This window comes from Cibotium barometz, chromosome 27 (genome assembly GCF_041138505.1).
Source record: "Cibotium barometz isolate CiBa-2024 chromosome 27, ASM4113850v1, whole genome shotgun sequence".
Lineage (NCBI taxonomy): Eukaryota > Viridiplantae > Streptophyta > Polypodiopsida > Cyatheales > Cibotiaceae > Cibotium > Cibotium barometz.
The window spans coordinates 10071868-10079760 of record NC_141072.1 but is presented as its reverse complement, the minus strand read 5'-3'; the positions used below and the strand labels follow the sequence as shown (position 1 = coordinate 10079760).

Genomic DNA, 7893 nt, shown 5'->3' with positions numbered 1-7893 from the left:
ACAATCCTCCTTCAAGCTAAGGGTAGACCCCAAGAACTCTACCCATTTTCTAGCCATTTGTTCAACACAAAGGTTGTCAATTCTCATCCAAAATACTCCCCACCACTTCTCTACTATTCCTCCCTTTGACAAGTTTAAAAAGACATCTCTCTAGTTTCCTTTTATTATTGAAGGATTTCCATTTAGCCTAGTTTTCCTCCTCTCTAGCACATTTATCATCCTCGTGTTTTAATCCGATTAGCATCTGAAGTAAATATTGGTCTCCTCAATAGAGTGAGTTTCCCAATCTGTCTTTTAATTTGAAGCCTCTCTAGTTGTATTGCCCACATCTTTCTTTCACTCCTCATTTCCTCAACTCTCGATTTGCCAACACCTTTGATGATGCTTTACATTTCATTGGCAAATTGCCTCCATGATCTATCTGACATACCTCTCCTTTTCAGCCTCCCAATGGCTTCCTCTGTGTATTCAACAAATAAATCATCCCTGAGAAGAAGGTTATTGACTTTCAACTTCCTAGTAGGAAACTGAGTTAGTTCAAGCTCCTCCCCCTCAGTGGCAGCCCAACTCCATTTCTGTAATGAAGTAGATTTCATTGCACATGCACATGGGGAATGGGGCCTAGGCACTTGGGCTTAGGGACATTTACATATGTACTTTTGGGGGCCTTGGGCTATATTAGGTATAGGGCACATGGACATTGGACCTTTTTTATCATTATATACTTTCATGAGTACTCTTACTCTTTTGGAGCTCTAAGCTTCCATGGTGAACTTCTCCCTCTTGAGAAGCTATGTGTGTACTCCATTATGAGTGCAATAGGTGCTGCTCCCTATGATGAGTGGGTCATGTGTGAACTCCATATGCTAATGAGTGCAATCCCCTAGGTTTCCTTCATTGCATTGGTATCAGAGCCCTTGGCTTAGATCCTTACTTAGGGAGTACTCATTTAGTGATAATCATTTTTAGATTATGCTTAATCTAATTTTTAAAATGCATTTTCTTGGTCTTGATTAGTGATAATCATTTTCAAATTACTGTTAATCTAAATTTTTAGAATGCTTTATCTTGATCATAATTAGTGTTAATCATTTTACAGAGTCTCAGATTTGCTAATTTCTTGCTTTGACAAGATTAGCAATAAAATTTGTGTTAATAATTTTTGAATTTGTATTAATCACTATTTTCAGAACCCTAATCCACTTTACTATTTGATTTCTTGAACTTCTTGATCTTGATTTTTGAAATTATGGGTTTGCATAGATTTTAGCAACCAATTTTGAATGATTTCTTGCATTATCTTGATTAGAGAGCCTACAGTTTCAAATATCAATCCCTAAAGCCCTTATTTCTTCAAGATCAAACCCTGGATTGCTAAGTCTTTGAGTTCTTGGAGAATGATTGCAAGAAGAAGATTGTGGTGCAGAAAATCAAGGTTGTTGTGCAGAGTTTTCAGATTGCTCTGTAGATTTTGAGATTGTTGTGGAGAAATTTGATATAGTTTCAAGAAAGTGTGAAGAAATTTGATATAGTTTCAAGAAAGTGTGCAAAAATTTGATATAGTTTCAAGAAAGTGTGAAGAATCTTGGTGCAGATTTCAAGATTTAATGTGGAGTTGGTACAATTTTTTCAAGGATTGGTGTCGATTTTCAAGAACAATGTAGAGTACAATGCAGAGTTGTGCAGATTTTTCAAGAGATTACAAAGACACAGTGTAGAAATCAAATCTTGAGAAGAAAGGACAACACATCATCAATAATTTCGTTAACATTAAAGAATTTCTATAATTTCAAGCAAATCTTGGTCCCAATTTCAACATTCTTGGCCAAGATCAACATACATCACCAATAGTTCAATAACAAAACCAGGAAAGTCATTAAGCTTGAGCTCTGTTGTTGTTCTGCAAGCATTTTCAAGGCTATTGATCAAAAAGATTCATCTATCATACTAAAAATGCAACATGCATGTTGACATGGTGAAAGGTTTAATGTTTCTACACATGTTAAAGCTGTAATACATGAAAAAAAAAATTTGGTACAATCCCTCTCAGATTCAAACTGAGAACTATGGTTAGACCAATGTGCTTCCATTACACCAAGGGATTCTAGTTTTCCATGCATAATGTTTAAGAGTAGCATGCAAAGTAGAGTGCAAGTGACCACAAAAGGCTGAGTTATACAAGCTACTAGCCATTAAAGGACACACATGACGACATGCAAGATGTTGATTGAAGTTCTTACATAGAAGAGTTGTTACGAAATAAGTTTTGGGCGCCCAAGTGTGAATAAGGGCCAATTGTATATAAGGTATTTTCTTATAATGAATGAACATAATCTCCCTTTGTGCTATTGAGAGCTCTTGTTTGTGTCTTGAGAGAGAGATTGAGAGAGAGCATTCTAGCACTTGTGCCTCTTCTATACTTGTATGTTGCATGCTTGTGTTGAGAAGTGAGAGAGAGTGATTGCCTTATGTGGTGGTGCGAGCGACTCTACAGTGACAACATGGAGGTAGAGCTTCTCAAGTGAGCTTGGAGACCTGAAGGGACACAAGTTCGAAGCATTGGTAAGTGCCCGATGACAGTTGTGTTTTATTACTCTTCCCTAAGGTAAATGCATTGAGTTCCCTCTTGGGTGTGTGGTAGCCCATAACATTTTTGGCATCGCTATTGGGGAAACACCTTTGTTTCTTCCATCCTCTTTGAGTTTCAACTCTCATTACATTAGATTCATCATTGCCTTTACATTCTAGTAGTGCATTGTGTAGAAATGAATGGATAAGATTTGAGTGGAAGTGAAAATTTGTCAGAAGTTGGTTGTGTTTATCATGTACTTGTGTGGTGGAGCGGTCTTGGAAGAGGACTCCACTATTTTTTCTACTCAATTTTGATGTTTGTATCATCAAAATTGTCAACTTGAACAAGCAGGGTGGTGGTGTCTTTTTCTTTCTTTTCAAAAATTTATAAAAATCGTAAAAATAAGGAGCCAAATGAATGGATAAGATTTGAGTGGAAGTGAAAATTTATCAGAAGTTGGTTGTGTTTATTGTGTACTTGTGTGGTGGAGTGGTCTTGGAAGAGGACTCCACTATTTTTTCTACTCAATTTTGATGTTTGTATCATCGAAATTGTCAACTTGAACAAGCAGGGTGGTGTTGTCTTTTTCTTTCTTTTCAAAAATTTATAAAAATCGTAAAAATAAGGAGCCATTGATTGTGCCTTGAACTCGCATTACATTCCTTAGGCGTGGCACAATCATCTTGGAAGCAGTTGGATAAGGATTTTGCACAATCATCTTGGAAGCAGTTGGATAAGGATTTTGCACCCAAAATCACGCGGGAATTTCCCACATGAAACTGCAGGAAAATCGTTCACGACATGAACCATTTTTTGTAACTTCACACCGTGAAACGCTCTTGGCATCAACGTCGCCTGATTAGCATCGTAATTCACGGGATTACCTTGCTAAAAATAGGTAGCTTTATCCTAACACCATGGGGATCTGACAAAATTAAGAATCATGAATTAGCAGAATACGGTCACAACGTGAATTGATTGCATTTCATGGTGTGAAACATTTTCATTTCACGACGTAAACCATTTTAGAACCTTTCATGGCGTGAACCATTTTCTGTTCACGATATGAACCATTTGCCTTTCACAACATTAAACCTTTTCCCTTCACGACGTGCAATTTCACTCCTTAATCAAATCCAACTCACAAACCTGGTATTGTTGGATTAAGGCTAAGGAAGTTCTTGAGACCATTGAAAATCATAATAAGGTAACGTGGAATTCTGAGTCCAAAGCAAAAATCTCTGCAATCTCATGGCCTCAGAAATGAGTCATTAGTATATGACCAAAATTTAATTGGGACAGCAAAATAGCTTATCAAATCATATTCACTTGAGTTCTGAAAAGCTCATCGGAGATGACCTCACTCCTATGACGATCGTGCATCAAATCACCCATGATCTTCCTATTAAAAGAGTGTGGGTTCAGGCCACTCAGTAAGCACTTAATTGAGTGTCTTAAGGAATCTGACCACCGTCAAAAGTAGTAGTGAAGAATCCATGGAAGAAGGGCTGCGATACTCTAGGTTTAGGGAAGAGAAGAAACCACCCTCCCTACCTGATCCAGTGGTATCATTGATATAACTTGGGGATTTTTTGGTCTCCAAACCAACATGATGAAGAGGCGCAATCTACGGGCATGGGTTGTCAACCAGCGCGGCTGGACTTGGTCCAAGGCAAGAAGTACCTATCCAAACTTCAAATTCGAGGTTGTCAAACACTGGCACCCCCTGAATGAGAAGCGACATGGAAAGTGCAGCCTCCAGGACTGGTCAAGTATTCTTCCTAACCTCAGAGGAAGTAGAATTAGATGTGAAAAGGATTAAGGTAGAACGGCAGCTACGAGAATTGAGCTTAAGGAAACAAAATCGATACTCCAAGGGCTAGAGCCGAACAAAAGGAGATGGGAAGTGTAAACTTACTTCAATCATGGGGTAAAGAGTCGAAAATAGTCATGGACAGGAGCGAGGGAGAAATTCCAAACTTAGAACCCATTAATGAAGAGCCCAGAGCGGAGGAAGGGTTTGTAGCCCTAGATGAAGGGGATAATCTACCAAAAGAAGGGGGTGAAGTGGAAGACCACTTGTACACCAAAAAGGACATCAAGCATATGATCAATCATCCCACGTTCCTACAGGACATGGAACTCTTAATTCTGCAAAGGCATACAGAGGAGACTCCGAGCATCCCATAGACCGAAAATGCCTAGAAGAGCCAACATAGGAAGAGGACAAGGTCTAGGTAGTAGGGGGAGAGCAGTTCCTTAAAGACCAAGGGCGGATCCAACCATAGATCTTAATGCGGCTACAAGGACGGATTTGTTAAATATGGTTGCAGAAATGGGCCGAGGAAAGGTCAGGGAACTAGGCACTGCTCTAGAATCCCGACTATCTCAAATGAAGCCACACATCATTTTAAAGCTCATTCAAAAATTCTCTGGGGATGGGGATCCTATTCAACATATAGAGATCTTTGAGTCCACATATGTGAAACTTGCGGACCAGTCAGTGATGTAACAATGATTCATGCTTTCTCACTAACCCTAGAAGGAAAAGCGCATCAATGGTTTCGAACCCTCAAACCCAAGGACAAGGTTATTTTACATGACTCAAGAATGTGTTTGTGCCCAGCTTTGCCACCATAAGTGGTAACAGATGGAGTCGTGTGGCACAGCTGCACAATATCAAACAAAAGGAAATGGAGTCGATGATGCGAGACTATGTGTCTGTGCCCAGCTTTGCCATAAGTGGCAACAGATGGAGTCGTGTGGCACAGCTGCACAATATCAAACAAAAGGAAATGGAGTCGATGTTGCGAGACTATGTGTCTCGGCTAAAGCACTTAAATTCAAGGTGCAAACTACGAGAAAGGCTAACTGATGATCAGTTATACTGATGATCAGTTATTACCTTGCTTCCGGAGAGGAGTTAGAGACCACAAGATGCATGATTATCTGGTATTAGTCCGACTGGCTACTCTGGATGCATGTTGTAAACTGGCAATTGAATATAAAGATAATATGGTGGAATTGCCACAGCCGAAAGATGTCAGAATATCTTCGGTAGCAAACGACTTCACGTGTTTCGAGTCACCAAGAGATTGGAACTCGAAGCAAGCAAGTCGAAAACATGACTGTGGATGAACTCAGTAATGGAATACTGGAAAAATTGAAGGTAAAAGGAGGGAAGAGAAACATCTGGGCATGGGCATACCCATCTTTACTCCCGTAGAGAATTGGTGTTGTGCTCTATGTGCAAATTGAATCACACTACCACTGAATGCCCACAGTTAAGAGCAAGGCCACTACCCTATTGTGCACACTGTGTAAAATTAGGGAATCATGACACCTCCATGTGCAAATATCCAAGGTTCCAAACAGTAGCATAGCTACTGGCACCTAGAGCTCCATTGGTCTTACCGGCACAACCTGTGCACATCACTGCAGCTGCATGATAGCCAAACTCTTCCTATTTACATAGGGGGATGTTTCTCGTACATGACACTTCACCTCTACCGTCACCTGTTCTATCACCACATACTAAAATCAACCAAGTATTAATTGAAGAGCCATCGACTTCATCTCTCCTAGGTTGTTAACCTCCCAATCTGTTAACCTCCCAATCTCCCTATTCGCATGGCGTTTCTACCACCACTTACTGCCACAAACAGGCCATTCCAAGCATGCAACCCCAACCTTGTCAACCTCCCGTCGATGTACGGGCGCATGCACCCGCCACGTGTGGAGTAAATATCGATACAGCCCACAAACCCCACTCACAGACACACACTTGGCCACTCGCTTATGCAATCCTTGTATTCTTCTTAGAACTTAAGTGTTCTAAATAGATGCAACATTTGGGGAGCCCTATCAAAAATCTTTATAAGATTGGCTCCAAACATTTAGAGGCACAAAGGTCCAGCTTACTACAAAACCATAGCTCATATGGAGTACAATCAATTAACTAAGGTGTCAATTTTGCACGTAAGATATGCCATGGCACCATATTACAACCAAAGACAAGGGCATAGATATACATGCACTATACATGCATGTATAGTGCATTTGATCTTGTTGTTGGCAATGCACTGGTTTATATGTGCGGAAGTCCTTCGTTTTGCCGGCGCTTCAAACCCTAACAATCTGCATAGCAACCTAGCTTTTGGTCACAGCTCACAATCCTGGGAAGCTCAAATCTTGCCCTGCCAGCGCTCAAAATCCTAGCAACTTCCATTCCGCCATAACTCTAAAGCCTGCTTCGTTCGAGCTCAAAGCCTTGCTAAGATCTTCATCGCTGGCGAAGAAGGAGCGAACGAGATGGCATCTGCAGCGTTGAAGAGCATCCACGCAATGATGGCGAGCATGCTGCACGAAGGGCTCAAGATTGAGTCACAGAGCGATATACGCACGGCTCTGTGCTAGCGACCATGTCATCGATCTTCAAAGCGATGCTCGGGGCAAAGAAGCGGAGGAGGAGAAGGAAGAGAAGAAGCTACTGTAGACATTGAAGTTAAAGGACATTGCGGATCCTGTACGTGGGAGAATTCGATCTTGACAGCATCACTTGGGAGAACGTCCTAAAGATCCTTGCCGTTAGCCATCTCGCTATGAGCTTCCTCCATTTGTGCAGTTGCCCTCGCTGACATGTTGACACAGAGCAACTGCCTTACGGTTTTGGGGTATGCAGACATGTATGATGAGACCCTCTTTAGAAGATACAAGAGATATGTTGCTAAGCATTTCAAGCAGGTTGTGCTTACAGAGGATTCTGAAGACCTGGCCATACGCAAGCGAGCATCCTTGTTGATCTTGTTAGGAGCAAAAGCAACTGCTCTGCTTGCGGCAAGATTTCTCTTGGGTTCAGCGAGGTTATGGACTCTGCTAGGCAGCTTTCCTGGTATGGCTTCAAGTAATTACAGGGATTTCTTATGGGTGATGTACAGTGTTTTTGTGGAGCTTGAAGTATTTTACGGTCTTCCTGGGCACGTCAATCTTCTTATCTAATGATCGTAGCTTCTCACGTAATTAGGAAACACCACGATGTTGCCTACACACTTAACTGCATTAAGCTCATTGTTTCGTAGGGCCTCTATCCTAATATTCAACTCCTTCACATTCAACCTCCTGCCAAAAAGAAGGTCTTGCCCACAGAAAAGAAACTCCCATCACTACCTCAGGATCGTCCTCAGGTTCATTCCTCTCCCAAACACCCCTAAGATAATAAACTCAAATTTGCAAGATTCATGTACAAAATTGAGTATACTGATTGGGTATCACTTATTGTTGTTATGCCCAAAAAATAAAGGAAAACTAAAAGAGTGTTTGCA

At 40.9% G+C, this 7893-nt stretch overlaps 1 pseudogene; it reads left to right on the top strand.

Moving 5' to 3' along the window:
- Positions 1-6633: 6633 nt before the first annotated feature.
- Positions 6634-7541, top strand: LOC147623061 (uncharacterized; annotated as a pseudogene).
- Positions 7542-7893: the final 352 nt, after the last annotated feature.